Below are 9,587 nucleotides of genomic sequence, written 5' to 3' on the forward strand. Positions count from 1 at the left end.
GCTTCCACTCTTATTGTATTCATTTCTCCTATTACAGTCAATCGTTCAGTCGTTACTTAATGCTACATTTGAAACTCTCGACAACTTCTACTTCTTTTTTCAATTTATCTAGGTCGTATTGGTTAATCTCTAACTATTCTGGAATTTCTTAAGTTTTAATCTGCAATTCATAACCAATAACGTACGATCAGAGTCCACAACTGCCCTTGGAACTGTTTAAAATCTGTCTCGCAGTCGTACAGGCTACATGAAAGTAAGCAGTGTCTCCACGTCTCTCGCATCGAAACAACTATCTTTCATGAATATTAAATTTAGTTCCAGCCGTGATAAAAGCATGATGTGCAAAATTTTTCGAGGTGGCTGCCTCTTAATTGTCGTCCCCTACTCCATTTTCTCCAACCGCTTTTCCTTTTCTTTCTTTTCCTAATATCGAATTTCAATCACCTATCGCAGTTACATTTTCGAAGTCTTAAAGTATCAAAATAATTTCTTTCATTTCATCACTCAACGTTTCATTTGCTTTATAACCTGCGGAGCTAGTAAACATGTAGACTTGTACTACAGTGTTGCCTTCGTGTCTGTCTTGGCTACTTTAATGCGCTCTCTATTCTGTTCACTGTAGCTTACCCGCATTCCTGTTTTCTCATTCATCATTAGACCTAATCCTACATCACTCCTATTTGATTATGTATTTATAATCCCGTATGCAACTGATCAGAAGTCCTGATTTTCCTGTCACTGCATCTCCCGTTATTTATTACTTCATTATTTCAACCTATGCATTTCTCTTTTCAGTTTTACTAACCTTCCTACCTGACTGAAAGACCTAATATTCCACGCTCCGACCTGTAGAACGCCAGTTTTGTTTTTCCTCATGACAAAATCCTTATGAGTAGTTACCGCCCATAGACGCGAATAGGGGACTATTTCACGTCCGGGAATATTTTACCCTGGAGGATGCCCCCATTACTGAGCCGTACAGTAGAGCTGAATATCCTCGGATAACATAGTGGCTGTAGTGTCCCCTTGCCTTCCTTTACTCGTTCGTAGCACCAACACAGTAACGCCTTGCTAGCTAATGTTACGATGCCGAATAACTCAGTAAATAAGACTGTTGCTTCTGAACCTATTCAGAAGGCTGTTGCCCTACTTCAGAAACCCCAGGTACGCCCAACCTGTTCACAGATATCCCTCCGTTTTGCTTGCACCTGCGATACGCCTATATATATCGCAGAGGCGCCTTGGCAAGATCTATGGTTAATGGGGGAGGGGGGGATGGGGGCGTTCTTTGGAGAATATGAATCTATTCACGATCGCAGTTTCAGCTTTTTGTCAGTCTCAATTATGAGCTCACTATGATGTGCGTAAGTTCGTATTCATTCCCCCTAAACTTACACAGTATTTCGGTGTTAATATCATTTGCATAAAAAACAGGACTCCAGACATCTGTATAAAAACATATAGCACTCCATAAAATTATCCTTTAGAATTTAGGTGAATACTGTACTCTTATTTATCACTATGTATGAAAATGGTAAATAAACGATCTTATTGAAATTCCATGTTGTCATTACTAAAATATACTTTTTTTAAAATTTTAGTCTTCATGCAGCAGGTCGAATGCCGCATAATTGTTGTTGTTCGAGAGGAAAGAACTTCGTTCCGTCTTTGTATGCTATTAGCGCCCGTCGATTTGTCAGCGGAACGATTCCAACCAGATGGCAGAGCTTATCTTTAGTAGATTTAAGAGTTGATGACGAATCTGCATTTTTCGTTGAGTGTACCAACTTGCTTAGTATGGGTGGATTTGTAACAGACAAAAGAGGCATAACATAATCGTTAATGGTTGTATGGCGGAAGTTGTCTTCAGTGAACATGATCTTCAACAAGGTCTGATATTCAGTGGGTGAGTTTTTGAAAATCTCTTTCTAGGGGGCATGCAGAGGGAGGTGGAAGTGTAAGTACTCTACGACACTGATCTTATTTACCCAACCATTTGTAGTAATATAGAAGGTCATATTAACTTGCTCAGACGACCTTTATCTTCTAAGGAGCGTTCGTCACGAATTGGTCTAGAATGTTATCCAAGGGTTCAATGTTCCTACTGCATGGCAGAAAACTTGCTACGAATCATAACATCTAACTCCATCGCTTATGATTTTTCCGCTATACATTAGCACCAAAAAATTAAGCAAACCAATGCAATAAGAGCATGTTTCCAGTACAGGTCTTTGGATTGGTTACAGAGCAAGGAATATGGCACACACAAGCATAAATAAAATCTAATTATCGTAGCACTAGAATCAAGCACAAATGGCAAACTCAAAATGTAATTACTTTAGTACTAGAATAAAAAATAACTGAAAAACTTAATAACAAAGCAAAGCAGGCTACTGTCTTTTCAACAGATTTTTTTAATTTGTCAATGAAACTTTCGAAGCACAGCTTCACTTGATTATTGGAGGACCTTCGTTACGATGTGAACTTGGCAGAAACGTGTATTTGGGGCTTTTAGCGCAAAATTCAGAGATTCGCGTTTCTGGCGTGTTGTCATCGCAATGTATCTCCTTCTGCTAAACAATTGTAACCTTGATGATGAAGCTGTACTTCGAAATGTACGTTGGCGAAGTAAAACGCTATTGAAAAGATAGCAGACCAAGTTTATTGTTCCATTCACTTCACTGCACTAGCTTCGCGAAGAATAGCTATCACGGCTACCACAAAACCATAGGTTAGTGTAATTATGTGCCGTACTCCAGCTCATTCATGTTGGCGCTGTTTTAGGTTTCCGCCCTCTGTTGGAGGCCAGACTGTATCGTTTAGTTGACATGGTTGTGGTTGTTTGGCTTCTTCTTGTGTTGACTGGCGCCACTTGGTTTCGTAAGTGTTTCCTGTCCGCTAGTGACAGCAGCGGCGTTATCGATATGTAGTAGCTGTGGCTCTATCTTTGGGATGACGTCGTTGTTCTTCCGTGTCGTGTGGGCGAGCAGTTCGTCTGGGGACGCAGAAGGAGCCAGGTCTGCGCAGAGCGGACATACGCCGGGACCGCTGGCGGCACGCACGGACTGCCGGGTCAAAGGGCTGTGGTCACGAGGGTGCACGACCTCGTCGAAATCGTATTCTGCAAGTTTTAAGTCGAGTGCATTTCAATTCGAGTAGACTAACCTCCACTACTTTGAAATCTCGAGATTCTCCAGTGACTTGGGTTCGTTTTGCTCTTTGTAGTGTCGCCGAGGCAAAGAGCAGCAAGTGGAGTGCTTGGGCAAGGCGGATCTGATTAGCGATCCTGGGTTTCTAATTATTATTTACTACCTTCAGCTTGTTACAATTGTTAAGTTCAACCAGCGCTCTTTTCCTACCTGGTGGCCGCTAACACCCCATTTACTGCCCTGGGGTTTAGTGTATGTAATGGCAGGGTACGTTTCCACGCCTTGGCGCCGCTTTCAAGTGAGGCCTTGTATGTTTGTCGGCTCTCCTGATTGTAGGTTGGTTGGCGATTCTTCTACCTTGGTGGTAGTGATTCTTTTCTTGTTCCGGGCGTTCTAAGCACAGTATTCTGCGGGCGAAGTCCAGACCACTGGTTCCGGCTATGGGGTACTTTTACTTCTTTGCATTTGGTTTGTTGGACGTCAGGTAGCCTCACCAAGATTATCATTAGACTGCCACTAGTCTGATGTACCATCTTGTGGTGTGAATGCAACTCTTGGCTGCCATCCTCATCGCTCGCGAAAGTATTTTTGGCCTGACCTACTCAGAGGCCGATTCCTGGAGAACCGTCTATGACTGGCCCTTGTGTTTTTTATTGTGTTATTATTTTATTAACGTATTACCAAGTTACTATCATTTGTCTCACCTGTTTGGGTATCAGTTGCTTGTCCTTTTGAATTAACCTTTGTTATTATATTTTATATTTTATTGTATGTTGTTAAATTTGTTTAAATAATTGCCATTCTTGGCGTTAAAGGCCTCCAGCCGTGACTGTGATTACTTGCCTTAAAATTCTAATTGCGACCGCATTGGCTTGTTTTCTAAATATTATTTGATGTGTCTGTATTTTATGTATGTTTTTTAAATTTGTAATAATTGCCGTTCTTGGCGTTTAAGGCCTTTAGCAATGAAACAATTTATAATTTATTGCCATTAAGGCTTTCAGACGTGAGAATGTTTACTTGATATAAAAGCCTCATTTGGTAATTCTACTTTAGCAGTGAGCTTTAAGATCTTTGGTGATTCGTCTTTTATATTTTAATAACTGCAATTGTAAGTTACAACAAGTTTAAACAATCCTTAATTTATTCCAATTAAGGGCCTCAGCAGTCAAACAATTCTTCAATGATTGCCATTATTTTAATTGGTTGTCGATTTTAAATAAATTGTGTGTGATTAAAAGAAAAGCCAACCAATAGTAACTCATTACGGCCCCGTCCACAATCGCAACCGAATCCTGCCTTCCTTGACTACCAGGTTTCACTAACTGTTTACCTGCCTTTAGTAGTGCTATTTATTTTGTTGTAAGAATTAACGTGTATTTCGATCGTCTGTGCAGAGTGAGTTAGTTATGTAGTACAGTTTTCGTAATTGTAATCGCTAGATTTGTGATACATTTGTAGCCTGTTTCTTCTGTAGCAGCTAGTCTTTGACTGATCGGTTAGTAAACTTATTCATGATTTTATGTTATCTTTTACATAATGTGGCGACACAAGAAGAATTGGCCTCTGTCGAGAAACAGCTCGAAGCTGCGTCGGTCATACTAGGCTGCCGCACTAAGCTGCGGCGAAAGCTGCGACCCTCTGGTGTCGCTGGAATCTACTGGCAACCCTGAAGTTACTCCGTTCTCCGATGCATGTCATATGACCAGTCAGAAGACGGTGAGTGACAGATTGTGATGGATTCGCGTATCTCTTGGCGGAAGGTAAAAATGGGGACTTGAGGCATGTCTAACCCCTTACTCCTTAACAACAGGTACGAGGTGCTCCTCAGTCGTACGATACCTCAGCCAGCACGGAATGTCTCGTCTTTAGGAAAATGACTTATCTTCCCGCCAAGTCCGGACAATCACCGAGGTTGGGTTTGCTGGCCACTGGTAGCTCCAAAGTTAGGCAGGTAATGGAGCCCCTCAGGGAAACAGCAAGAAGGTCGGGAAAGAATGTCAGTGTGCTCTTCGTATGTTTGCCGGGATTTCTCGTCGGAGATGTGAGGCAGGCTTTGCCAGCGATTAATCATCGCACTGGGAAAACCGGTTGCGGACAGTGGCTCATGTCGGCACAAACGACACATGCTGTATGGGTTCTGAGGCCATCTTCAGTTCCTTTTGGAGGATACCTAATTTGATGAAGGTAGCTAATATCGCGCAAAGGATGTAGGCTATCTTACTAAACTACTGGCCACTAAAATTGCTACACCACGTAGATGACGTGCTACAGACGCGAAATTTAATTGACAGGAAGAAGATGCTGTGATATGCAAATGATTAACTTTTCAGAGCATTCACACAAGGTTGGTGCCGGTGGCGACACCTACAACGTGCTGACATGAGGAAAGTTTCCAATCGATTTCTCATACACAAACAGCAGTTGACCGGCGATGCCTGGTGAAACGTTGTTGTGATGTCTCGTGTAAGGAGGAGAAATGCGTACCATCACGTTTCCGACTTCGATAAAGGTCGTATTGTAGCCTATCGCGATTCCGGTTTATCGTATCGCGACATTGCTGCTCGCGTTGGTCGAGATCCAATGACTGTTAGCAGAATATGGAATTGGTGGGTTCAGGAGGGTAATACGGAACGCCGTGCTGGATCCCAATGGCCTCGTATCACTAGCAGTCGATATGACAGGCATCTTATCCGCATGGCTGTAACGGATCGTGCAGCCATGTGTCAATCCCTGAGTCCGTAGATGGGGACGTTTGCAAGACAACAACCATCTGGACGAAGAGTTCGACGACATTTGCAGCAGCAGGGACTATCAGCTCGGAGATCATGGCTGAGGTTACCCTGACGCTGCATCACAGACAGGAGCGCCTGCGATGGCGTACTCAACGACAAACCTGGGTGCACGAATGGCAAAACGTCATTTTTTTGGGTGAATCGAGATTCTGTTTACAGCATCATGTTTGGCGACATCGTGGTGAACGCACACTGGAAGCGTGTATTCGTCTTCGCCATACTGGCGTATCACCCGGCGTGATGGTATGGGGTGCCATTGGTTACACGTTTCGGTGACCTCTTGTTCGCATTGACGGCACTTTGAACAGTGGACGTGACACTTCAGATGTGTTACGACCCGTGGCTCTACCTTTCATTCGATCCCTGCAAAACCCTACATTTGAGCAGGATAATGCACGACCGCATGTTGCTAGTCCTGTACGGAACTTTCTGGATACAGAAAATATTCGACTGCTGCCCTGGCCAGCACATTCTCCAGATCTCTCACCAACTGAAAACGTCTGGTCAATGGTGGCCGAGCATCTGGCTCGTGACAATACGCCAGTCACTACTCTTGATGAACTGTGATGTCGTGTTGAAGCTACATGGGCAGCTGTACCTGTACACGCCATCCAAGCTCTGTTTGACTCAATGCCCAGGTGTATCAAGGCCGTTATTACGACAAGAGGTGGTTGTTCTGGGTACTGATTTCTCAGGATCTATGCACCCAAATTGCGTGAAAATATAATCACATGTCCGTTCTAGCATAATATATTTGTTCAGTGAATACCCGCTTATCATCTGCTTTTCTTCTTGGTGTAGCAATTTTAATGGCCAGTAGTGTATTTGTAGTGTAGTACCCAGAGTCAATTGCGTCGACCTCCATTACACTATGCAGAATTGTAGGGCACCTGGCGATAGGTCAGGCGCGCATCGCACGCAGGAATTCGCTACTAGGATAGCAGAGTATGTGCGGCGTGCATAGCATTTTTATTTATTTATATATTTACTTATTTGTAGGCTAGAGGCCCCCTCCTTGGGATCAGTGATGTATTACCTGCCGATATCGAAGACAGATCAGTGACATTATCAACGACATTATCTTCATAGAACATTCTTCCTCCAAGATTTAAATAGAAAAGGGCAATACGATATTATCAAACAGCAGCTGCACTCATGGAAAGAGTTAAGATCGATTATTTAAGGTAATAATGACCAGGTAGTATTAGTAACAGAAAGCTGGTTGACTCGTTTAGTGAACAGCAACGAAATAATAAGTGCAGATATCAACACATATAGTAAGGATAGGTTTGACACCAAAAAATGGATAAGCATACTGTATGCCGTAAAGAATTCAACAAAATCTAGTGAGATCGTTACAGATTTGGAATGTGATATACTCTGGGTAAAAGCAAGCATCAAAGGCAGTTCAAATATAGTAAACTGATATTTTTATAGATCACCTGCGTCAGTAGCTGTAGTGGCAGATCGCTTCAGAGACAACTCGTAAAATATGAGCATGCTATTGTAAAAAGGAAGACTTCAAGTTGCCATCTACAGAATGGCTTAGTCACGTTACCAAAACTTTTGCCGGAGAAAGGGATTCGTGTGAGATTTTTTGAAAGTGTTGTCTGAAAATTACAACTAGCAGATAGTTAAAGAGTCAAGCTGTAAAGACAGTATCTTAGACCTCCTAGTAAGTAATAGTTTCGAAACAGTTAACGTCAAGATGAAACCAGTTACCATAAGGCTGCAATAACATCGACGACTACAGGTATTAGAAGGAATATTAAAAAACGCAGGACAATATTTTAATTACCAAGAGTGGCAGGAAACAAGTTTCAAAGTATCAAAGTAGTTAACATCAAAATTCAGCTTTGAAGACGAAGGTGTGGAGCACAGACGACTAAAAGTCAAAAGCATTGTACAATATACCTTAGATAATTATACGCCAAGTGAGGTTATGGGGGACAGAAAAGAGCGACGATGATTCACAAGCCGTGTTACAAAGTTGCAGCGAAAGCAAAGAAAGTGTCATCTCCGATTTAAGTGAAGACAGAACCTGGTAAAGAAACAGGAACTGAGTGACGTCAAACTGAACGTGAGGAGAGTGATTCGTGAAGCATTCAAGGAATTTTAAAGTAAAAGTTCGAAAAAATATGTGACTAAAAATGTTAAGAAAGTTTGGTGTTACGTAAAGTCAACAAGTAGACCGGAATCGTCTACTTAGTTGCTCAATGATCATATTGGCACCGAAACAAAGGACGAGAGAGAAGGCCAAGATACTGAATTCAGTTTTCCGAAATTGGTTCGCGGTGAAGATGTAATATAATTCCTCCTTCTTAATCATCACACAAATGCGGAAATGGCAAATGATGAGATAAGAGGTCGTGAAGTAGAAAATCAACTAAACGTGTTCAAGTGGAAATGTAACTGGACTGATGAGATACATGAATAGTTCTACAGAGTTAATGCGAAAGAACTTTCTCGCTATCTAGTAGTAGTTCATCGTGGGTCTCTGGAACAGCGGAAGGTGCCTAGCGATAGGAAAATAGAGCGGGTCATTCTCGTTTTCAAGAAAGGCAGTGGGACAGACGTGCATGATAATAGGCCTATGTCACTGGAATCAGTCTGTTATAGAATTGTGGAACATGTTTTACGCTCACGCATTGTAAAATTCTTGGAGAACATAAAGCTACCCTTTACTGTTGTGTATTTTATTGCTATTGTGGTCTTCAGTCCGAATACTGGTTTATTGGAGTTCTTCATGCTAGTCTGTCCTGTGCAAGCCTTTTCATCTCTACATAGCTACCGTAAACTACATCGATTTGAATCTGCTTTACTGTATTCAAGCTTTCGTCTCCCTTTACAATCTGTATTACCTACATTTTCTTTCATTACCAAACTGACAATTCCTTGACGTCTCAGAATACATCCTGTTAACCGAAGTCTCCTATTAATCAAGTTGTGCCATACATTTCTTTTTTCCCCAGTTAGATTAACAATAGCCTCAGTTGTTATTTTCCCTGTATGATCTTAGGCACCATACTATAGTGCTACATTTCTAAAGCTTCTGTTGTCTACTTGTCTGAAATGCTTGTCGACCAAGTCTCACTTCCCTCCAGCCAGATACTTTCAGAAAAGAATTCCTAAGATGTAAATTTATGTTGGGTGTTAACAACATTCTCTTTTCTAGAAAATAATTTCTTACTTTAGCCAGTCTGCACTTTATAGCCCGTCTACTTTGAGTATAATCATTTAGGTAAATTTAAGGGGATCACTGCTGTCAGCTGCAGAGGGAATTAACAGGAATAAGCGGCTAAGAGGGAAATTGTATACTTGATCGGGATTCGAACCCAGGACCTCCTGCTTACTAGGCAGGTGCGTTAATCACTGCGCCATCAGGTATAGAGCGTTGTCACAATTGCGCGGACTAACTCAGCAAGCCTCACGGCCGATCCACAATCAGAGAGGGCCACCTACCCGTAGTCCCTGTGCATTGATTCCATGTTCATACAGGCGATCGTACATATTCGTGCATCCGCACTGTTGAAGATGGACCCATTGTCCATCCAGCCGTATCAGTTACATGAATGCATAGTGTCTGTCCTACCGGACATGTCCGCTTCATCACCTGTGTCTTATTTCCTGTTCTAATTCCCTC

General features: G+C 42.1%; 1 non-coding gene across 1 annotated transcript; it reads right to left on the reverse strand.

Annotated features, from left to right (window-relative positions):
* Window positions 1–9,258: 9,258 nt before the first annotated feature.
* Window positions 9,259–9,331, reverse strand: Trnat-agu (transfer RNA threonine (anticodon AGU)). The gene has a single exon. It is a non-coding gene; the product is annotated as a tRNA-Thr (tRNA).
* Between the last annotated feature and the right edge of the window lie 256 nt (window positions 9,332–9,587).

The sequence above is a fragment of the Schistocerca gregaria genome, chromosome 1, assembly GCF_023897955.1.
Source record: "Schistocerca gregaria isolate iqSchGreg1 chromosome 1, iqSchGreg1.2, whole genome shotgun sequence".
NCBI classification, from domain to species: domain Eukaryota; kingdom Metazoa; phylum Arthropoda; class Insecta; order Orthoptera; family Acrididae; genus Schistocerca; species Schistocerca gregaria.